Below are 24,689 nucleotides of genomic sequence, written 5' to 3' on the forward strand. Positions count from 1 at the left end.
TTGTATTGGTACAGATGGAAAAAACTTGCAAGTGTCTCCAGTTATGCGATACCCATGGCTTAAGTTGCCTCACAGTAATTTTCAGGATGCATTCTCAAATAGCCAGGGAATTCAAAGTGTTTGATTAACATAAACTTTGGAGGCTTGCTTTTCTATTTTCTCTAGGTATAAAACTGTGCATCTTATCCTATGCCTAATTCCTTAGAAATAAATCCAGTGGTTTAGTGGGGTTTACTTTCATACAACAGCATTAAGGGTTGCAGTATTAATTTGCCTGCCACCATTACACTATATTGCAATTGACTTCACAAGTAACTAGAGGTGTGGCTATTTGCAGTTGTTTTAGCAGTGACCCATCATGCTAAAGGCACAGCCAAAACGACATTTGCTTTATCACAGCCTGAGAAAATCAGGAAGAGCAAGTGAATTATGGATAGTGGTGCTGTACAGCCAAAATATAGTCCATTTCAACATCCTTTTATAGCAAAGTATGTATAATACCTTTCTTGTGGCAGCACTCACCCTTTTGGAACTTCAGACAAATGCCTTATCTATTGCCTTTTTGGTCCTTTTGGTCTATTGGTCCTTTTTGTACCTTCATTTTTCAGCAAGCCTTGTCCTTGTCTATATCTGTATTGGATCAGAAGTTGTTTTTATTGTTTAATCACCCTGGGATCTTTCATGGGAAGCAATTCATAAATGTAATGAAATAATGAAATAAAAATAAAACAAATAAATGAACAGACTTTGTTGGATTCCATCCCCACATCTCTGTCAAATATGGATAACATTCTAGTGATGGTAATCTCTGTCTTCCAGTTCAGTGACAGGCCAGGTCCTAGCCATGGTTTGTACTGCTCCAATTTCCATCTTCAGTTTGGAATAAAGCCTATAAATGTGTTGGCATACAGACCCCATGATGTTTACAGGGGAGATGATAAAGTGGAACAATGATTAAATGCAAGAGTTGATCAGCAAGATGATTAGTGTGTGTGTGTGTGTGTCAATGTCAGTGTCAGAGAGAGATTGTGTTGTTACTCTCCCATTTTCCCAAGTGTCTGGTAGAAGATAGTACTGTTATTTTAAAATTTTATTTAGCACTTTAGATTAACTTTTAGGAACAGAAGGCAGTGAATAAAGCCCTGGAACAAGAACCGTATGTCAACAAATTAAGCGTGATGTTCTCAAGCTGCTACTCGTAAGAAACTCAGTGTTAATGTGCTTAAATTTTAAGCCAGAATCAGTTTTTTTGTTTGATTAAACATGAACTATCATTTGAGAGAACCTTGTTAAGAGACAAATTCATAACTATTTCAATCTATCTTAAACATACTTTTATAATTCTGAAGAAGCTGGCCCAATACATTTTGCTGCTTCAGGCAAAGAACAGGGCCACCCCTCCCAGTTCCTCCTAGAGCAGTTGACCAAATTGGCAGTTAAATCTTATTTCAACACTGGCAATGGGACAGCATCCTCAACTGTACTTGAGAGCAGCTTCTCCAGTGGCAGCAGGTGTTATGTGAGAAAAACAATGCAAATGCATATGTGATGCCCACTGAAATGTAAGTCCTTTGCATGCTGGCTACCTCTCGGCTTCCTCCCTTAATGGTGTTGTAGGTGGCACACTGATAGAAGGCAACAGCAAGATGAGGCTGCCAGCCAGTATTGCTATCATTGCAGTGCTGACTTTGAAAAATGGAAATGGTTACGGGCGGGGGGAGGGGGGGCGGGACAGCTTGGGATGAATTGCTCCCCAACCTCAGCATCCAGTGCCCGAATAGCTACCTGCTAATCTTCCTAATGGTCCTGTGAAGAGGTGAATGTAGGATGTATGAAAATAGCACATGCTTACATGTGCTGAGAACTTCAGTACTGTGCACAGATGTGTATGTTTCCAGCAAGGGAAGCTTTGAAAAAGTAAGAATCCTTGGAAGATAGAAGGGTTAGCCTATTAGCTCTTGCCAAAATATTGCTTGATTGGATACATTGCACATTGTTTGCATAGTAATGGGAGACAGAGCAACTAAATTATTAGGGGAATCTTTCATTTTTAAAGTTAATAAAATATTGTATGCATCAGAGTGGGTAGGAAAAAGATGTTATTTCTAAATACATCACTAAGAGTATCCAGTAGCTGACTGTGGCACATTTCATCTGCTATTGTCACCTTCTTTGAGATACAAGTCATTAAGTCAACATGTCTATAAGACTACAATATTTCCAAAATCAGCTGAAATTCAAAAGAAGATACATTGACAGCATGCAACTTAAACCTCTGCACAAATGGGTGTGTATATTTGTATACCCAAGAGGCAAATCTCAACTAAGGGCAAGAAAACCTTAACGTTACTTCCTTTGAAACAGAGTTCTTCCTTCGGGACTTTCTTGAACAACCAATTTCATACTGTTTCAAATGTTACCATGTTCAATTGTGATGCTCCTGTAATTGGTGCTCTGTAATTGCTGTTCTTCCCACCTTTCAAGTCCCAAGTAATATGTTTAATGTCAATGCCGTCAGCTTTTCAGCAGAAATTGAAGTTTGGTGCCAGATTGAAAACTCCAGAACAGTGTAAATTTGTGGTGATCATATTCAACAGGATTAAATGTTTGAGAAGTCTGTTTTTAGGACTTGATGAACTTATTTGCCTAGCTAAGATAACATGGCCAGATATTTATGGTATTAGAAGCTAGAATTGGTAGAATTGGGGTTGGGGAAGTTATGCTTTGTTGTTTGTTTTGTTGAAGCCAATTATGTTAATGGGAAGAATATGTTCAAAGCAATGTTCATACATAGCAGGATTTTTTTTTCAGGTTGCCTTTTCTAAAGAGTCAGTCAGTTAAAAATAAGTAAATCACTATATTTTTATAAAGAGAATAATAATTGCTATTTTTTCCACAGGGTTACTTGTTTGTCCATGGCTCTTACTAAGCCTCTGGGAGTGTAGTTAAAAGGGCAAGGTTCTCATTTGCATTTGTACCTCTGCCTTCACTTAGAATATATAGCATTCATCATATGTACATCTTTTTACAGCCTTGAGGCATTGGCAGAACTGCCTCTTTTAAGGTTAATGTTTGTTGAGAGGCCAAGGGGCTACATTCTTAGTACAAAAGCTTCATGCCAGTTTCTATTTTTGGTGATCCAGGATCTCAGGTCTTTGTATCATTTTGTTGTAATATCAGCATAAATGTATATTAGTAGCCTATCCTTTTTATTTGAAGTTCACATCTGAATGATTAGTGCCTTTATGCTTACATATTCAGTCAATATTTGTATTTATACAGTTAGTAATGATATATTGCTAAAGGCATTTTTTACTTTCTTGTTTTCCCCACCCATCCATCTATTATAATAGACCCTGTAGAACTTACAGTGTAGTTGAATCTATCTTTTTACTGTTGTCCTTTTCCGTTTCCGAGCCAAGATTGATTTGAAATTATCATAATTAGTGAAGTAATCATTTTTAAAGTCTTGAAAGATCTGAATAAATGGTTTCTTAATACATATTCCTCCTGCCAGTTGGCTATTTCTTATTGATTACTTTCATTTTCTGGCAGTCAGATATGTGTGAATGTGTAAGAACATTATAGCAAACATGAAATAGTGGCAGTTTTGTTTTTGTTATATATATATCTATAATTTGTGTACTGACTTTTTATATTGAGGTGGTTCACAACAAAATGCAGTTACAATAAAAAGATAATATATCAAATAAAACAATTCATTTTGGTTAAAAAGCAGCAATAAGACAGAAATGCTTAAAGGCTATAGCTTTATGAATGCCTGCAGAAACTTAACTCATTTTTAAACCCATTTTTAAAAAGTAGGAGGAGCAACTCTTTGGGGAGGCCAGTCCACATTGTAGGTGTCAGCCAAACTTATATTGCTGGATTAGAACAAGGTGTCATCAATTTAAAGAGATTAAGCCAACACTCACATAGGGTCTCTCTATGCTGGGTAGAGCAGCAAGGCAATTGTTTGTTGTGAGGTATAAGGCTTCAGAGACTTTTAAAGCGAAACAAACACAAATTTTACTTAAGGCCAACAGTTTTGAAAAGATGTTCCAGAAAAAAGCTCCTTATTTTAAAAAGTTATCCATAAGAACAAAAAACAACACTGCTACTAAAATCAATATTAGCTCAAATCAACCCTAAACCTAACCAAGCCAATACATGCTAACTTGTCTCCCTCAATTTAGCATCTCAGTCCTTTTGCAGCCTCTCCCTAGCTTCTTTCTTCTGTAGTACTACATTTGTGCTCTAGGAATGTAAGAGTCATAGAATCAGAAAAGTTGGAAAAGACCCTGAGGATAATCTAGTCCAACTCCCTGCAGTGCAGGAATATGCAGTTGTCCCATATGGGGATCAAACCTGCAACCTTGGCGTTATCAGCGCCATGCTCTAACCAACTGAGCTATTTGACTTGTCCTCCTGCATCAGACCAAAGGGTCATCTAACCTAGGGGTCCTTTCACACACTGTCCCACCAGAAACTTTTGGGAAGTCGACAAGCAGGATATGAGCACAGCAGTACCTTTTCCACTTGTTTCTCTCCAACAACTAGTACTGAGAGGCAGGGGATCAGGTGGTGCTGTGCCTCTTGGGCTTGCCTATCAGAAGGTCAGTGGTTTGAATTTGCACAACAGGGTGAGCTCCCATTGCTCTGCCCCAGCTCCTGCCAACCTAGAGTTTGAAAGCATACCAGTGCAAGTAGATAAATAGGTACCTCTGCGGCTGGAAGGTAAAGAGTGTTTGTTTGCACTCTGGCACTCGTCACGGTGTCCTGTTGTGTCAGAAGTGGGTTTAGTCATGCTGGCAACATGGCCTGGAAAGCTGTCTGTGGACAAACGCCAGCTCCCTTGGCCTAAAATGCTAGATGAGTGCAGCACCCCATAGTCGTCTTTGACTGGACTTATCCGTCCAGGGTCCTTTAGCTTTACCTTTTTACTGAGAGGCATTTCTGACTCAGATGATATAGGTAGTACACAGCCATCATATAACCATTTTATATAGTAGCCATTGATGGCTCATTCTTTCATTAATTTGTACTTTTAAAGGCAACCAAGTTTCCTAATGAGCCCTAAGATAGAATTGGACTTTTTCAGATGTGCCACACATTGCATTGACATTTTCATCCAGCTATCCACTGCACCTCCAAGGTCTGTTTCTTGGTCAGACACTGCCCACTTAGACTCCGTAAGTTAGCACTCCCCCATCTGAAGTGAATCACTTTACACTAGGATAAAGGTGACAAGAAGCCTTGTTGAAGAGTTGTAATGTAATATTGTTAACTTTCCATTGTATAGATACCTTCATATAGCATTTTCCATATTTTTATTTTTATTTTATATTGTGCATGTGAGTAAAAGACCCTGACCCTAAAAGGTATGGCGTACTCAAATGTGAGTGTATAGAAATCTATGAAATTTATATATATACAGTATCCTCTCTTTTTTCTTTATCTCTAATGTGTTAATTCTTCCTTTTGTAGTATGTAGCATATCTAAAGGATATGCAAAACAGCCTTTGTGTCAGATACCCTGCTATTATATCTTGCTTTTTCTTCATATTGCCTAGTCATCCGTAGTATATAGAAAACGTTTAGTTGAATATCTAACTGCCAACTTTTTTAAGTTAGTCACTGTTGAGCAGGTAATCTGTTCACTGTAGCTGTCTATTTTTACACCCGGGGCAAACACTGGGTGCAGACTGTTTTTTACTCCCTACTTGTCTAATCTGGTCATGTTAAGGTAACAGCCTATTTCTTTTTTTTTTCTTCACTCAACCGTCTCAAATTAAAATTATGATGGCCAAAATAAGGATGTGGAATGTTAAAACATTCTCATAACAGAGGCTTGTTCTGATTGTCACCCTGTAGTGTTAAATTATACAAGTAGATTCCCATGTCATAGTTGTAGTAGTAAACACACAGACAGAAAAAAATGTCCTGTGTTTTTCTACAAACAAAGCATAATACTGCATGTTGCAGAGGCTTGATCCTTGAATTATGAAATCCAACCAGTCCTTTAAGTGGATAATATTGTAAGTGGAAGATTTGCCCTGAGGCTGATCGCTAAACATTCAAAGTTCTTTTTGTGCCAAATACAGCAGCATGGAAACTAAAGCAATCCTCCTGCTACCTAAATCCTAGGGCTTGTGCCAGAGCAACATTTAATATATAATATGCATTGAAGCTCTAGGATAAAAATGTGTCTTTTATAGTTAATGTATTATGGAAATTTTTAGAATGTAAAAATGCTCATGACAGAATGGCTATTTCCTTTTTCCAATGTGGTGATGTGAAATCGTTACTGCTAACTGGGTTGTCATCATGGTCAATAGGCCTGCTTCATAGCTTTATTAAATAAGAAAAAGCTGTTTTTGTCTCATTTTATTGCATTAAAAGAACAAAACATGTGTGGCTGTTTGCTAATATATGCTGATGAGCTCAAGTGTTGCTGCTTTAATATGCTGGATGCAGGTTTTAGTTCTTGAACAGTGCATCCACGCTAGATTGTGAACTTTATGTGTATGCCAGGGTTGATTATGCCTGAGACACATAGCATGGAAACTTTTCTTTGCAAAAGGAGAATGCAAGGATACCAGGATAAACAACTAGACCAAAAATGAAAGTTCAAAGCTTTATCTCCTAATCAAGTATTAAACAGCTTAGGACTTTCTCTTCTTTGTGAAGAGAATTCTTGGAAACAGAGATTTGAGTGAAATAATTATCCTACTAGCACAGTAACCCTAATCCTCCCACACACACCAAGGAAGGAATACCCACACATGCAAAGGACCTGGGCTAGGGATCATTATAACAAGCAAGAATAGGAAAAAGGGTGATGCCTGAGAGAAGCAGGTGCCTCTTTGGATTTCTGCTGTTTAAATCTTTTCTGAATTGTAATCTTTTCTTCTAATTGTAATCCTTTGCCCATTTGGTCTTCTGAGTTCTTCTAGGCCTTTTCTGCAGTTGACTTCTACACCCCAAATTGCCTTCTCCTTTGCTTCTCCACCAAACTGCCTTTTCCCTCTTGGCACTGAGACAGTTCACATGGGGTGTTGAAGCAGTCATATTCCACAGGAGCTAGAATGACATTGGATTGCGATAGTAGCATAGCTGAAATCCAAGTTTGTCTCAATAGTGTCCTCTTCATGTGCATGGGAACATTTCCTGTTTGCATAGGCCCAAAATTGAAGCTAGCAAAAGTCCAAATTGCCTACATCAAAAATCCAACTTCACACCCATCATAGTAGCAGATGCCCAGATTGCCAACTTGATAACCTTCTAGGCCAAATCTGCAGATTGAATACTATTCATTATACCTCAGAAGACAGCTGAAACATTTCCTTGCTGATATGCCCTATCTGGAGAAAGCGGCCCATGCCTCAGTTACATATGTCCTGCTATATATATGTCCCAGCAAGTTCACACTCTTGTCTCAACAACGTCTACACTGGCTTGGTCATGTCCACAGAATGGAAGATGGCCGAATCTCCAAGGACATGCTCTATGGGGAGCTGGCTTGTGGCACCATGCCAATTGGCAGACAAACTCTGAGTTACAAAGATGTCTGCAAACATTACATGAAGGCTGGCAACATCAACCCTGCCATGTGGGAATCCCTGCAGACAACTGCAGTGCCTGGAGACAGTCAAGTTGTGTTTCCATACCAGAGGAGAAATGACTGCTGGGAGGAGCACAGAGAGAAGAAACACCATGGTGCATCTGCAGCAGTACAACTAGACTCCTTCATCTGCCCCAGATACAACATAGCTTGTCTCTCCCACTTCAGTCTCAACAGCCACAGCAGGAGCTACAACAATGGGCATAGGCAGGATTTTTGTTAGGGCGGGGGCAGAACCTCAGATTTGTATTCATTTAGGGAGGAACAGCTGTCCCTTCCTGTCCTCTCTTGGCTATACCCACGACTACAACCATCTAACAGCTTGACTTCACCCCCAAAGGCGCACTCCTCCACTATCTGCCAAGACAGATGCCAACAGACAATGGTTACATCTAGAATATTGTGACATGCCCTACATGGGCTGCCTTGGAAAATAGGTTGGAACCTACAACTCGTACATGATACATGATTCTTGCTGCTGTTAAGCATTTGGAACACAGGCAAGTTGTCTGCCTTGTTGTTTCTGAGCCGAATATAAAGTATGGTATTGACCTTTCAAAGGCCTAAGGAGTTTGGGACCAGGCCATCTGAAGGATTGGTTACGAACCTGCCTAGCCTTTAGGATTGGTGTCAGAGTCCCTGCTCATAGACCTGCCATCGATAGATTGGCAGGCACTAAAGATGGGGACATGGTCCATGTTTTATTATGTTTTAAATGGGCTTTGTAAAGCTGTGCTGGGATTCTATTACTTTATATCACTTATTGTTTTAATTACATTTGTTATTTATTTAAAGTGTTGTACTGGATTTTATTTTTAACAGCTGCTGTTTGCTTTTGTAATTACTGCTTGATAAGGGCATTAATATCAACGAATGGAACCTAGTTAGTGTTCCCATGCCCTGATGATGGTTGCCTTGGGGTAATGCAGAGGTGGGCTTTTTCACTCATAGCACCAGTATTTGGGAACTCTAGAATACAAGAGGCCTCATCAGTATTGGCTGTCTGCTGGCTTTTGAAGACACTCCTATTTACAGTAGTAGTTATTGCCTAAGCTCTCTAGTCCTGAACAGTTTCTTAAAATGGTGGTGGCTCAGGTATCAAACTCTCTGCTTTATCTTTCCGGCATGATAGTCAGTGAGTCATTCTGTTTCCTATATCTTGGGGTATATTTTGTGTGCCCCTTAAATCATCTGACTTCCTACCTCCCATCCTTTTCATTGACTGAATTTCAGCTAATGACCATAGATTTGGAAACTGCTTCTGTAAAAATAATCTCTGTTACTAAGCCTGGTACACCTGTTGACTAGTTGCAAGTATTGTGCCATTTTGGCACATGTGAATATCAGAGCTGAATTGGAAAGTTTAGATTTGTACTATTTTCCACTTTGCTGTCAGCCTGCTAAGATAGCTTGCTGCCAATATTGCTGATGGAACAGTGGAGGATGCTGTTCCATCAGCAATGTTGAAGTAAGGTTCAACCGGTATTCCATTTGTCTTACATAATGTGGGGGTGGGGTGGGGTATCTTGCCATTAACCTGAGACAGAAAATGCCTTGGCCTGGCTCCAGAAGGTAGACTACTCATTGAATAAATTGCCCCAAGGCTACTTTTTCTTGTAATATGCTGATTTACCAAAGCAAAGGAACAGAATATGTTTAGTTTTTTTATGGCAAACAAGTAAGAGCTTTCTCTTTAAAACTGCTTAATTTTGTTTGCTGCTGAACATGTTACTTGCTTCATTATATACTGACCTTGGTCTAGGCCACTGTATTTATGAATAAAATTAACACAGAACTTGAGAGCGCTTGTCAGTACTACAGTGCAGATTAGCATTAAAAGCAGATTTTGAAAAAAGAGATAGCTCAGCAGGTTTCAGGATTAAACCACTGTAGCAATCAGGAACTAATTGGAAATTGGGATAGGAAAAGACTAATGTTAAAAAGGAGATCTTTAACACCTCTGAGTCAGCACTTATAGTTAATCAGGCTCATCTCCTGGCAGAATACCTTGACAAGTTACTGGCTCAGCTCCTCCTTTCTGCCAGACTTTGAAGGTCTGCTAGCCACACAACTGAAGATTTGTAAACGGATAGATTCAGATTTTGAAGTAACCAGATTTTCCAAGGCGTTTCATCCCTTTTAATTAACATTAATTCTGGGAGTTGCGGAAGAATGTCCAACTTTACTTTCATCGGCTGCTCCCAAACTTTGAAACCCTCTTCCTAGAGAGATTAGTCTGGCTTCCCTCGTTGTCCTTCCATCAGCGGGTGAAGACTTCTTGTTCCAACAGATGTGTTCAAATTGACTCTTTTTAATGAATGGGCTGGTGTTGTGATGTTTTTATTATAGTGTTCTGTTCTGTGTGTTTTAATAGATCCATGTTATGTTTAATCATTTATTAATGATTGATTTCCCCCATGATTATAACTGCTTCTATTTTAACTGTAAGCTGCCTTGCAGTGAATAGTGAAATGTTTTATAGTTCTTCATCTTGTATGTAATGATATTGCAGAATAAATAAGAGCTCTTCAGACAAGGTTACTTTGATTTAAAATGCACGTGAAGAGGTTTTTTTTATGTATATTGTGTGATATCTGATTGTTAATGAGCAGTGTGTAATTACAAGATAATTTTTGTTCAAATTTTAATTAAAGGAAAGCAATAAAGAAACTGATAATCACTTGGTTTTAATGGAACCAATATATGACTGTGTAAACCAGCATATGTTTACTAAGCATGTATGACCCATTTGGGGCCATAGAATTTATGTAAATATTCTAAAATTGATATTTTATTGCACATAAGTGTTGCATCGTGGTATGAGTTGCTAGGAGTTCAAGAATTGGAAATGGACTTTGTTATAAGGTGGGCCCAAATGGCACTAAATCGCTGGGCCAAGTAATCCCTTTCTTGTCAGAAGATTATATTGGTGGCAGTTTCAGTAATGAGATTTCCATTAAGGTATGTTGTGTAGAAATGGTTCAAGCAGAAAAGTGACACAGAAATATTATCAGGAATGTAAATTCTTTGAAAGCTTGACTTTCTCAAGAACGTGAAAGTCCTATGCCTTTACTACAATATGTTTCCCCTCTGTGATGGGAATTAATTAAGTGTGTGTGTGTGTGTGTGTGTGTGTGTGTGTGTGTGTGTAAATCAGTTATCCAACACTTCATTCATTCTGCTGGTTAAATGCAAGCTTAAACAAAGTGTTACTGGAAGCTTTTATGTTTGAACTTTAGCAGACCTATAGGATAAGGCTGTTCAGTCATAGTACTCTGCTGGTACAGTGAAGTAAATAGAATCAAGTTAATTAATGATACAGATTACACACCGTACTGTAGGAGTTTGCGCATGGCCATGCAAACAAAATTTCAGCAGTTTTCTGTTTCTAAGGTTCCATTGTCAAATAGTTTCCTATTCACGGGTTGAATAGAAGGAATAATAAAAATATCTTACAGGATGAATTATAATCAAGGGCACTAAGGAATGGTGGGTTCCTCTTTTCCTTACATTTTGGGTAATGGTCAAAGTAAGTACAAATCTTCAGGCAATGTAGGAAATCTGGTAGCATCAAATCATTCTGATTGTAGACTGATCTAAGTCCCTTGTGCAAAGAATCTGGCCTGAGAGCATTAAACACAATTAACTGAAATAAGCCCTTTTTCTGTATTGAGCATGACAAGATCAATGTAACCTTACTGGTTCTCATTAACCTGAATTAAATTATATCTAGAGCAAGTGTTTGACCTGTCCTGGATAAATTCAAATTAATCAAAAACACTGAATTAGGATAATAGTGTTTTTAAGACTTTCATAGAGCCTCATCTTCTCGGCTTGGTAGTGTAGCTTTCCTTATGTCTTACATAAAGCAGGATGAGTAGATGGAAAAAACGGTCTCCCTCTTTCAGTGGCTGCCCCAATTATATAAAAGCTTAGACGTCTACTCATCTCTCCCAATCTGATTAAAACATGGTTACAAACTCATAATAATAATAGTAACAATAATGTTAAGCATTTTAAGTTCATGTTGTCATTTTAAATTTCACATCAGCTGCTCCATTTTATATATTGAGGCAGCAATCCTGGACACTCTTACTAAGAAATAAACCACATTGGACACAGTAGGACTTATTTCTGAAGATAGATGCATAAGATTGCATTGTTAATCATTAAACACTGTTCAAAACAGTTTGTAGTAAGGTCCAGGTACAGAAAATTGAAAAAATATGCAAATTAATATCACAATAACCAATACTTTCATGGCAATAGCTAAAGATTTCTTTGGCAAACTGATGAGTCTGATTTTGATTTTGTCTCAGCATGTTAGGTAGTCGTTTTCAAGCTCAGTATATGAGGAGTGGTTCATTCTTAGCTGCTTTGTTTTGTTAATAAACTTAATAGTTTACAGTAGTTAACTTTCAAGCAAAACTCCAGCATGCCTTATTTTTCTATCTCTTCCAATTTTCCCAATTTTAAATGTACTGGTATGTAGGATACAAGTTAAAATGTTCCACCTCATGCAGGAATAATATTGGGTATTGGCAGATCTCCCTCTTTTTCCTGCCCTGCTGCCTTTTAGTAATATATATTTGTGACTTACTTGGATGATGGAGTGGTAATGAAGTGTATTTTTCTGCTAGACTTTCCTGGAGAGAAATGATCTAACAATGCCAAAGTGGTATTGTTGGCTGTAACACCAGACCATGGTTTAGCACTACATGAATGAACCTAGCTTTTTCTTGGGCTCATGCACTTTCCATGCCACCCCTAACATGCCAGAGCATTTTGTTTCTGCATTTAGTTAACTACACGCTCCCATGTCATCCAAATTGGGGATTGTGGTATAACAATAATCATTTAACTGTAGTTAAATGAAAGTGGCAGCTTCCAGTCTTTCCACCTTGGCCTCAAGAGGGTGGGGAAAGAGAGAGTATTTGAGGCTAGACATACTCATGTCTTCTGTATACTGTCTCCTGTAATGTAGTTTGTGCCTTAGCTGACTCTTCTATGTCTTCTTAATTGTCCTGATTTCGCTAATTTTAGATCTTGGTCTTACCAACTATCCTGCTTGTGTTAACTCCAGATATAATGTGAGAATTATTTCTGCAGTCTTCTCACATCTTCTTTGAAATAAAATAGCTCTTGGATTCCTTTTTGGTTTCAGTTTCAAATATTTACTGTGTTAACATGAAGCTAGTGAATGTTAGGGACACAGGTGGCGCTGTGGGTTAAACCACAGAGCCTAGGACTTGCCGATCAGAAGGTCAGCGGTTTGAATCCCTGCAACGGGGTGAGCTCCTGTTGCTCGGTCCCTGCTCCTGCCAACCTAGCAGTTCAAAAGCACCTCAAAGTGCAAGTAAATAAATAGGTACCACTCCGGCGGGAAGGTAAACGGCGTTTCCGTGCGCTGCTCTGGTTCGCCAGAGGCGGCTTAGTCATGCTGGCCACATAACCCAGGAGCTGTACAGTGGCTCCCTCGGCCAACAAAGATGAGCGCCGCAACCCCAGAGTCGGCCATGACTGGACCTAATGGTCAGGGGTCCCTTTACCTTTAAGTGAATGTTACATTTTCCCCCCTACAAATTATCTCATCATTCCAAATGCATGCATGCAAATTCCAGAGAAACATTTACCACTTAAACTTTCAGAATGAGACAGTTGCTACCTTGTGTGGAGTTCCCACTTATACACAGTCCCCCTGTTTTGGATAAGCCTGTTAATCAAATTGGCAAACATCTAGTGACCACATCACCCAGAAGCCCTGTTATGAGCTGAAATGTCAAGCAGCCACCAGGGAGAGAAAGGGAAGATTAGAAGTAAAAAGGCTCTAAAGAGCCAAAGCGGTGAAGTGGATAATAATGATGTGAATGTATAATATTAAATGGAAAATAAATAAAAAATATTATATTTTTTAAAAAGTAAAAAGGCTTCTCCTGTTTGAATTTTATCCATATATGTGGATGAAAGGGGACTCCTATGTGAAAAGGGATATTTATTTAATGCAAGAACCATCACACATAATAAGAAAACTTTTCCTGCAGCTTTGCCTTTGCTGTCATGTCAGCAACATGAAATTCTTCATGCAATGAGTATTTCATTTTTTGCTTTTATACAGTCTTTCTAATATACTTAACACAATGCAAAGTGATACAGCACTTCTCTATCCGCAGTGGCTGTCTCTGAGTACTGCATTTCTTGGAAAAACATGTGTGCAGCTTGTATCATTTCCCTTTTAAAAGATACACTTGTCTCTTAAGGACACAGTTTCAGAATGTGCATTAATATTTTATCAGTCTTTTAGCCGAATTCAAGGCTACTTGTCCTTTATATATGTTGTGCATGCAATTTTTTAACAAATGGATTTTATCTATCTCTCTCCCCCTGCCTCCCCTCAGTTTTGTTATGCCACCATTTCCTCCTGATTCTTTAAGTGTTCACTCTCTGTTACAGGCACTTTTAATGCACTCGCCATCACTTGCTACTTGGGAAACTTTGATAGTGTGGTATTCTGTGCTTTCTTCTTCTTTACTGTCTGTCTAGATGCTTAACAATATTTATTGTTTGAACTTTGTTTTTATAAGTGGTTTTGTACTTTCACATCTTGTGGCACCAGTTCACACAAGCAGCTTTTCTTCTGAATAAGCTGGTTTCTTTGATTACCTATGTCCCAGATGGACATATTCCATATTGCTTCCTTCCTTTTCTGGTTTGCAGAGTGAGATGAAGGAATAATCCATGATAACAGTTCTGCTGCAGACAACAAAATGACACTTATCAGTTTACTGCATGTAGAAGTAGTGTCATGGAAACTAATTGTAGGATTGAATTGCTTGACATTCCCCGGCAGCTTGTTTGGTGCATGCTTCTACAATTCTGCATCCTTCACCACACTTCCCTGGGACTGTCTGTTGCCCTTTGACTGAAATTAGACTTTTGCATTTCTGCCAGATTTCACACAGGAATTTCCTGGTTGACTTATCACGAAATTTCTAGACCTTCCTATTGACATAAGACAAGGGAGAACTCAGTCCATGCTATCATTATTTTCCATTTGCCTTCCAAATATTACAGTCTCTGGCCAGCATCTCACCTTTTGTGACCTCTCAAAAAGCCCATAGGCAAATGCATGCATGCTATCCAATATTTACTGACATTTTATTCTGATGTATCACATAACTGTGTAATGGATATGAGCTCTTTATAAATGACTTTGACCTTTGACTTTGACCTTTTGTGTACTCCCTTAGTTTATTGCAGTTTAATTCATGGAAAGAGGGTCTATTTTATTTTAAAGGTTTTGCACTATATACAGAGGATCCAAACCTCTTGGGGCGAAAGATTGTGGTCCTGGATCTTTAAAGTCCCAGGCCTTTTTGGAGATGTAGTCTGGCCAAGACACAAAGCCAAAGCTTTGTTTTCAAGCTGTTTTTGTATGTCCACTATGTGACTCCAATGTAGGTATTCTACTCTTCTGTGCTTGCTCTCACAGTGCCCACATTAAGAGGGGAACAGCCACTCTTGATGTAAACCCCGCCACCCATGTTTAGAACTAACTTATCTAGTCACGCTTCACAAATTATTTGAGACCATCTTCACCATAGCTTAGCTGTACTGAACTGAGGATCAGGAATAATTTTGTTTTTTAAATTCAGGGAGGCTGTGCTTAATTGATGTTTCATACCTGGGTTTGTTATGTATCTGTTTGCCTTGAGTATATTGCCTTGAGTATATTCTTTTTATAAAAAGATAAATAGGAATAGATAGGAATGAAATACCAATAATAAATAATAATTCATTCAAATAATAATAATAATAATAATAATAATAATAATAATAATAATACAGGTTGAGCCTTGCTTCTACCAGGCACTTACTAGTTGGTCCTGGACAATCTATTATTTCTGTCTTAGCCACCCACGCGTAATACAGACATAAGAATGTTGTTTTGCTTTACAGGATGGCTGTAAGAATCACACACATGGAATTATGTGAATCAAGTTGAACTGCAAAAAAATCAAGTGCTATATAAATGCAAAGTATTCCTTATGTGGTTGAGGCTTTGAATCCATGCATTATTCCTTAGCTAAGTGATACATATGGGTGCAATGTTTGAACTAGAAGTTCTGGGATTCCATAATGTTTTCAGTTCCTCTCTTTCTGCTCACATTTTCACCACTTCTAATATGCAAATTAGAAACACTCATGTATTTGCAGATAAACAAGCTCTCCATGCAAACATTTTACAATAGTTAAGTCTGGTATTTACTAAATTTTAAAGGTATGATAGTCACATGTATGACTGACTGACTGCTGGATAGAAATTATGGGTGTGTGCTTGGGGCAGTGAGCTCCTAGCTCTCAGGAAACAGGTTAGTTCCTTTGAGGCCAAAATAGTTGACCTGGAGAAGCTGATACAGGCAGGGAAATTGGTTGGCAAGGCCTGCAGGGACATGATAGCAGTAAAGTGGCAAATGCAGTTCAGTGTAAAGGAGTGTAAAGTAATGCACATATATAATTTCACATATACAGTTATGGTGTCTGAATTGACAATGACTGACCAGGACTGACTTTTGGGATGTGGTGGATAATTTGATTAAGGTGTCAACACAGTGTGCAGCAGATGTGAAAAAATGGGAATTCTATGCTAGGGGTCATTAGGAAAGAACAAATATATGATGTAACCATATGCAGACTACAGTGTGTGGTGGTGTAGAGCTGGAAAAGGTTCAGGAAAGGACAACCAAAAGAGCAGCTGGGTAGAGTTTTTCTCCCTCTGTCAAAATACAAGATCTTGGGGACATCCAATACAGCCAAATGTTGCAAGGTTCAGGGCAGACGAAACAAAGTTCTTCTTCACACAGTGTATGGTTAAAGTATAGAATCTGCTTCCACAAGAAGTGATGATGGCTGCCACCTTAGAGGGTTTAAAAGAGAGTTAGACAAAAATTCATGGAAGATAAGGCTCTCAGTGGCTAGTAGTAAGGATGTCAATGTTCAGTCTCTACAGTTGAAGGCAATAGGAACACAGGAAGCTGCCTTACCCTGAAACTGACCATTGGTCTGTCTAGCTGAGTACTGTCTACACTGACTGACAGCAGCTGTTCAGGGTTTCAGATCCCAACCCTACCTGAAGATGCCAGGGATTGAAGCTAGAACTTTCTGCATGCAAAGCGGATTCTCTGCCACTGAGCTATAGCTCTTCTTGCATTATATCCCTGAATACCAGTTGCTGAGAATCACAGGTGGGGGAGAGTGCTGTTGCACTCACATTTTGCATGTGGGGCTTTCTGTGGGTCTCTGGTTGGCTACTTTGAAAACAATAGACTAGACAAGATGGCTCTTCTCATGCTCTTATGACTTTCCAAAATCTTCCCAACGTGCATATATCTTTTTTCTTTTAAGGAACAGCAACCCAAATTTACTGAAAACACGATCAAATCCTGCTATTTCATCATTCATACTTAGGTGTGAAATACAATGAAGATACCTAGCCAAGAGCACAGTGACTAGCTTTTCAAAGAGTATTGTTACTGCATGAATATGCATTTTTCTAAAAATTATTTTTTAAGCCTTTTTAAAAGAGCAACTTTCCCCTGGAGGTATTGTTTTAGTTAACATAATAAAAGGACGATATATTTTGAAACCTTTTAAGTTTGCTGAACACCCCTCCTCCCCACAAATATTTTCTCTTGAAATAAAAATCATTTTCCTTGATGCTACACATGGCACAATTTTCTGGCAGAGAGAGTACATTTAATTCCACCAGGTTAAGATAAGTTACAGGATTGGCCCTACCACTGAGAGATTGAGATGACTGCCTTGGACAGTAGATCCTGGGAACAGGGAATAGCAACGATGTGTTGGCAGAGAAAAGCAGCCCACACTACTCACATGCTAAACTTGACTCCAGCAGTGGTTGTGGCTTTATAGTCCAGCCTGCAGCCAATTACACACTTCCTCCAAGTTGGAAGGGGACACTACAGTCTTTCCAGGCTTGTTTCAAGCAGATCTACTCAAATGTCAGCTGGTCTCCTGAGAAGTAATAAGAGGAGGTTGGGGAGAGATGACACACTTCTACTGTTCAGGAAAAACATCAAGATAGAAATCAGTTGCAAGGGTTTTTTAAAAAATGCTGTCAACACATATGGATTATTGGTTTATGCTTTCTGGCCAAACTTGTGGTTCTCTGCTGTTTAATAAAACCCAGTGACTCCATGTCACGTGCATGCAATGATATGACAAAGTTTATAGCCAAACACTAAGGCTGCCGTCCTGTGCTTATTTAGATTAAGTTGTATTCAGATGTGTAAATATAGAGAAAATTTAGTTACATAGTGTTTATGTGCAAGTTTGTAAGTTTATGGTGTGTGGAAATCTTCCCTAATTCAAGACTCACCTACCATAATCACCACTGTCTGCATACAAATTCAAGATATCTCATGTAATAGGTAAATCAGGTGGTTTCCTTCATATCATGGATTTGACCCTGGAGATAAATATATTTTCTTGTTCACACACACTCATGAAAATAGCATTTTAAAGAAACTGGTATTTGTGTTGCGTTTTCTGAATGAAATATTTCACTCTTATGCTATTTAGATATTATTAAAGACGGTTGCATGTTGTATGAATGACTGTTTGAATTGTACATTAATTTTGTTTTGAAGCATGAGCACTTTAATATTTGCCATAATTTGGAATTTAAAAGATTAGAAATCTAACATTCATTTGTGCTAGGTGACTAATTTCTTTTCTACCATAAAATTGTGCTGCAAATGAAAAGAAATTTCACATATACTGTACCTCTTCTTGCCTTAGAAACATAGGAAGCTACCTTAATTCAAGTCAGGCCCACCATCCATCTAATTCAGTATCATCTAAATTATATGGTAGCAACTCTCCAGGGTTTCAGACGGAGTCTCTTCCAGTCCTTCCAGGAGGTGCCAGCGATTGAAACTGGGACCTTCTGCATGGAAGACAGATGCTCCAGCACTGAGCTATGGTCCTTCTTTAGAAAACAGGACCTCCTGGAACATTTCCTGAATGTCTTGCATCATTATCCTGTTCTCAGAAGTAAGTCCTGTTGAGTTCATTGAGAACTACTCCCAAATAAATGGATAAAAGACTGATGCCTTAGACTATTAGGCTATTCAGTTTTATTTATGCTGAATATGTAGTCCTTCCCTATTTTGTTTCCTCAATCTGCTGAGCTAAAAGAATTCCATCATAGATGCTATGCAAGTGCAATAACATTCTTTGCAGACTTGGGAAAAAATAGTTTTGAGCACTGTTTACCTCTTTGGTCCTATAAAAAGTCTAAAAGAAAAATGTGATGAAAAATTCAACACCTTAGGCACTTTAAATAAACATCTGAAATTTTCAAAATAAACATGTCAGACATTCATTCCCTCTCTAAGAAAACCATATATTATATTTATTCCACTTTACTAGTTAACCCCTATTTAGTTCTTTGAAGCAAGAGGTTTATGTCTGCAACCAAAGCAGAATATTTTGTTCGGGGTCCAAAGCAGCCATTCATTTACCTCAAGACAATATTTCTATAGGACATTAATTTTACTACATCAGACATTGCTCTTAGAACAGAATCATCATACAAGAGAAGCTGAAGGAATGGCACAGAATTCAGCCACAAGAAAGGCAATTTGGATGAGCATCCAACTTGGATGATCATACCAGTCTCAAATGAATGATTAATATAAAATGTAAAGTTAGCCCTGTGATGACAGAAGGTGGAGCACACAGTCAGAGCAAACCCTGATGTCTTTGCCTGTCTGTGTTGCTCTCTCGTTCCCACTGGCCATTGGCCCTGTGTTGGTGTGAGAAAGCCAACTGGAGCAGGCCTTCGTGTATTTGCTCCTCTCCTTTTTTCTTTGCCACAGGACAGATGCAAATGAGCCAAATTGAACGCAAGCGGAAACTTGCTTAGGCTCATGTTTAGCATAATAAGCATGTTATTCACTTGTGTATCTGATCCATGGCACATATTGAAAAGGGTAGCTTTTTCTGCTCAATGATTATTTCTGAGGAGTGGTTTAGAAAAGTCAAACTCAGGTTGATGTGATGGGAAGTGCAAAGTTTGAAAGATATGTTGAATGACTTTATTCCTTTGTTCAACTGAAACTAGGGTTTATTTGCTGCTGTTTGTCTCAAGCAGAGAATCCTTCAAGTGGTTAAATGTCTGGTAGAATTTCTCTTTCTACCCTGTCTCCCTTTACTGATCTTTACTGATCAGGGATCAGCCTCAAGTCACACTTTTGAGTAGAAGAGTCCTAGGCATATAATGTTTGCTGGTCCCATCATAATCCTTTGTTTCAATATTTGTTAAAATATAGTTCTGAAAGAGTAATGCATGACCACATCCTTCTGAAGAGGGTGACTTAAATTCTTTGGGCAATACTAATGTGTTCCCCAATCTACCCTCCCTCCTGCTTTTTACATTGTGAGTTATTTGTATGGAATTAAAAATTGCTTTCAACACTGAAATGATTCTGATTTAATTCACCCAGTTCATATGATCACACCTCATTTCATTGGAATAGAGTTCACTTTGCCTATGCTCAAAACAGAAGAATCCTTCTGCATAGGGAAGATAAAGTTAATTAATTCAGTCATTCAACCGTACCATTGCTAGGTTGCAGATGTGGCAAATGCAGAAAAGCATTTAAAAATATCTACTGCATAAACTTGATATAGAACACTAATGATCTCACACCCAAGTCTTTCCTACCCTTAAAATTAGAAGCCTGGATGTTCTGTTTAAATAAATAATTGCCTGAAAAATTATACTTTCCCATTTGTCCTCTGCTATAATTGATGTCAACCTACAAATTAAGTGCCCATTAAGTAAATTGAATAAAAACCAATACTATGGAACTACTTTATGCTTTTCCTTTTCTTCTGGAATTAGCAGAGTAGTAAAATGGCATGGACCAGAGGAAGTAGGTAATGCTAAAACTTAAAGAAATTCCAGGTTTGTTGTTGCATGTTTTAAAAGCATGGGGCGACCTATCATGCTGTATTAGGGCATTTATTTGTACCACAATTTGTATGGCTCAGATGAATTATTGAACGGTGGGGAACACAATATTTTTGAAGTAGCAAAATGGGAACCAAGCAAGAAGAACAATTTCATTTTATCCCAGTGCCCCATCTGCCAAAGCTAAGCAATAATAAAGGAACTGGCTTTCATTGTTTCCATATAGTGAAGGTAGACAACATTGCCTCTGACACTTATGGAAGGAAGCATGGCACTCTGGAAGCTTCAGACTTGGCCAAAACTCAAGGAACCCCAAAGCAACCTGTTTTGAGAGGTGAGGCATGGGAAAGAAACATAGGGAATGAACTTTCCCTGCTCTTCCATCTCCTGTTTGCTGCAGCTACAGATCTTGGTGTGTATTTCTATAAAAATCATAGAAAGTAGGGGGTGTGCCACATTTTCACCCAATAGTCATGCTCAGATAAATTCTTTATAGTTGTCAGGCTCACTGACTGACTACCCCAGATTACCTCCAGTTCTGTCAAGCTAGAAACCTGGCAGCTAATATTAATTTGCAGACTAGTGTAATATCATGTGTCTTCAGAAAATGAAGAGGTGGCTAGGGCCTGGAGGCTATCCACAGAGGAGGTACAATTATTTTAAGAGCTATATGTATGTGTGTGAGAGAGAGAGGGGTGGGGTGGGGAGGAGGATTGTGGAGCACGGAAGCAATTAAAATCTCATAGACTAAGAAATTCCTTGTGCCTGCATAATTTATAGGGTAGCTCAGCACATGGATCTAGCTTTTCGTATAATTCTACAGATTGTGATTTCATGCATCACATTTTATGGCCATATCCATCAATCTTTTATGTAGTCAAGCAAGAGGATGCAAGACAGACAGACTTCACATCCAGTCTTCCAAACCACCCTACCTCCTGTAGGTTCTCCCTGTTTTAGAATAGTTTCATCATGTGTTTGTGTTTCCTTAGGGAAATTGCTATTACAATTCTATCAACTGTTTAATAGGTCAAACTGCCACACCCGCCACAACTTGCTTGCAGTTTTGGAGTGAAATAAACTTATTTGAATTTAAGTTAATTGATCACCTGCAATATCTGATGAAAGTCCCATTTGTATGTTTTTTATATGAAAGCCTTTTAGTATATATTGATTTTAGTACAATTTTAGATGTGATTTACATATATGAAAATAACTGAATTCTACTGACATTAGTTCTGGCATTGGTGAAGGTATGGGCATATGTTAATGCTGCAGGGGTGGGAACTTCTAGAGGGAATGGTCAGTGCTGACTGACTTTCTGTCTCAATGGCTATGTCATCGATATAGCTCTTCTTTTCTGAATGGATATAGCTCTTTTCTGAATGACATATGTGAAATAGAAGCAATATGCATCTCCAAGTGTGGTTCAGAATCCTGGGCTCTTTAAATTGACAGCTCTTAAGTGGTTTATGAAGTGAGATACCTAGTTATCTGCTGTGTTTGAGTCTCTGTGGAAACAAACCAGGGAGCAAATTACAGGTCAACCTTTCTCCCCCAGATAGTAAGCTTTCAGTGGGCTCTTTCAAATGGCCTGTTTATTGAGTTCACAAACCTTATGCAGAGGCTCACTACTGAGTATTGAACATTCTGATTTGTTTCTGGGGTAGTTGTGACAATGAGCAGTCGTCCTGATTGTTTATGTAGTGGTTGTACATCTTCCCATCAATAATTATCCCATAGTTTTTAGTGCATTTCCCTGTCATTTTTCTAACTGCAAGAAATTCATTTGTGGCATCAGGGGACTTTAATCCACTTTAATTGCACAAAGCTAAATTTACAGTATGTATTTTAATCCCTCCCACAAAACCTGATAGTGTTGAGATGCCCAAGATTTCACAGGTTTAGCATGTAAATCCAGTTGACAAATCATACTGTTCAGATATGACCATCACATTTCCCTCCATATGTTTTCTAACCGCTCTCTTCATAAATGTTAACCCCTCCCTTTGTTTTGCAGCTGTCCTTTCAACCATAGTCTCCAAATCTAAAATGTAGCCTCACACTTCAAGCCACATGGAATGTAAAATGTTGCATGACTAGATAGCACAAATTTGATGTGCCAGAGAGGTTTAAAAATATTAAGGTGTTCATAAATGCTTTTAAATAAATAAATACTTCATTGGGGAACACTGTTCAGCACCATATGATCTCTCTCTCTCTCTCTCTCTCTCTATATATATATATAAATTTCCTTTAGACAATAACATAAACTAAAAGGTGAACAGTAAGAAAAAGCAAGGGGAGAGAGGGCAGGTAAGGTGTGTGTGGTTCTGACACCCTGTCTAGTCAACTAAATAACCCTTTGTGTATCTAGGAATTTCATCAAGCAGGATTTTGTATATATACCCCTACATGCTAACCAAATACCCATGTAATCCAAATATCACGTTACAGTGCGTTATGTTAAAGCTAAGCCAAAATATAGCTCACAAGAAACTTGTAGCATCTACAATTATTCTTTTCTTTCCCATCCTGCCCCCAAACCAAATATACCTTAAATTCATTTCTTTTGTGGCTGTTCACAGCTCTATTAATTAGCACTTTTTTGTTCTCACTTGCTGTGCTGGAAGATAGCTAGATTCATTTGGTTTCCTAGGCAATATAGAGATGCTGCTTGTTCAGTAAGACTGGAGGAGTTACCCGGTTGCCTAGCATCCAGTTGGTTCTTCCTATCTTTGGTGCTGAGCTGCAACAGTACTGGTAAGTGCCCTTGTATTGTTTAGGTTACCAAAGAACTCTCCTTGCAATCTAGCACAGTACTGGAAGATAGGAAGGTACTGCTTATACTGTGAGCCCATTTTTTTGTCCTCCTTGGGAGCACTGATAAAAAGCTTCCTTCACATCCTGCAAACAAGGTTGCAGAGTTAGTAGGTCTGCAACCTTGTAAACATTGCTTATGTATCATTGTGTCAGCGTAAGTTACAGTAAAGGGATATTACGAGTCTAACCAAACAAGCCTCTGAATAACACTTGCTGTGAATCATAGGTGAGGAGAGTGTTGTTGTGCTCAGGTCCTGCTTGTTCTTACCACAGGAATTTGGTTGATCACTGTGAGAACAGGATTCTGGTCTAGACAGGTCATTGGCCTGATCCAGAAGGCTGCTCTTATATTATGTTTCAATGGAAATGGTGTTATGGGGTGTTAGGGGAGGGGTAGTACCTCTGGTGGGGGACATGTCATGCTCCTTTTGGGGGTAGTTTGTCCACGTTTGGTTCCCACCCTGTACAGTGGTACCTCTGGTTATGTATTTAATTCGTTCTGGAGGTCTGTTCTTAACCTGAAGCACCACTTTAGCTAATGGGGTCTCCCATTGCTGCCGTGCCGCCACTGCACGATTTCTGTTCTCATTCTGAAGCAAAGTTATTAATCCAAGGTACTATTTCTGGGTTAGCGGAGTCTGTAACCTGAAGCGTATGTAACCTGAAGCTTATGTAACCCGAGGTACCACTGTACTCAGCTCTCTCACCTGTGGCTCTTAGTAGCTGTCAGAAGTGCCCACACCCTGGGAAACCGCTTCGACTGGCCAAATAAACCAGATGAGGGTAGCCGATGGGTCTCAAATCCTCAGTGACTGCATGTGAAAACACGGAGCACATGTGTAAATTACCCTGAACATTCGGAAGAGTCTCTTTCTTAACAGTAGACTCCTTTATATGGTGTCATGAACTAATTTTAAAACTTTCTAGTTCCACACGGGGCCACCTTCCAAAGTCTGCTGTAATAGGAGGCTGCAGAATCTCATAAACTCATTTTGTCTTATTTTAAAAATGGGAGCAATTTCTTTTTTATATGCAGCATATAATCTAGAAAAACAATTAAATGTGGCAGAAGTTGCATTTTCTACTGTAGGTTTTTCTCTTAATTTTTTAACTTTTGTTTTTCCTCTTGGTCCCCCCCCCCAATGTTCTATTCAAAGTTAGCATATGTTGAATTAGTAGAATGGCAATATCTAATAAGCAGCCACTTTAGCTATAATAAATAATTTGTGGAAAATTGTTCCATAT

General features: G+C 38.7%; 1 protein-coding gene and 1 long non-coding RNA gene across 15 annotated transcripts in view; one reads left to right on the forward strand and one right to left on the reverse strand.

Annotated features, from left to right (window-relative positions):
• The window catches only part of LRRC7 (leucine rich repeat containing 7), a 172,062-nt gene that overhangs the window by 22,466 nt on the left and 124,907 nt on the right, over positions 1–24,689 (forward strand). The gene's annotated exons all lie outside the window — the stretch shown is intronic.
• LOC309372142 overlaps positions 1–24,689 on the reverse strand; it is a 56,328-nt gene that overhangs the window by 8,413 nt on the left and 23,226 nt on the right. The window contains exons 2-3 of the long non-coding RNA XR_014169422.1: positions 17,516–17,656; positions 523–630 (exon numbers count right to left, since the gene is read on the reverse strand). This is a non-coding gene — a long non-coding RNA (uncharacterized lncRNA). The remainder of the gene's footprint in view (positions 1–522; positions 631–17,515; positions 17,657–24,689) is intronic.

The sequence above is a fragment of the Podarcis melisellensis genome, assembly GCF_964234715.1.
Source record: "Podarcis melisellensis genome assembly, chromosome: 6".
Lineage (NCBI taxonomy): Eukaryota > Metazoa > Chordata > Lepidosauria > Squamata > Lacertidae > Podarcis > Podarcis melisellensis.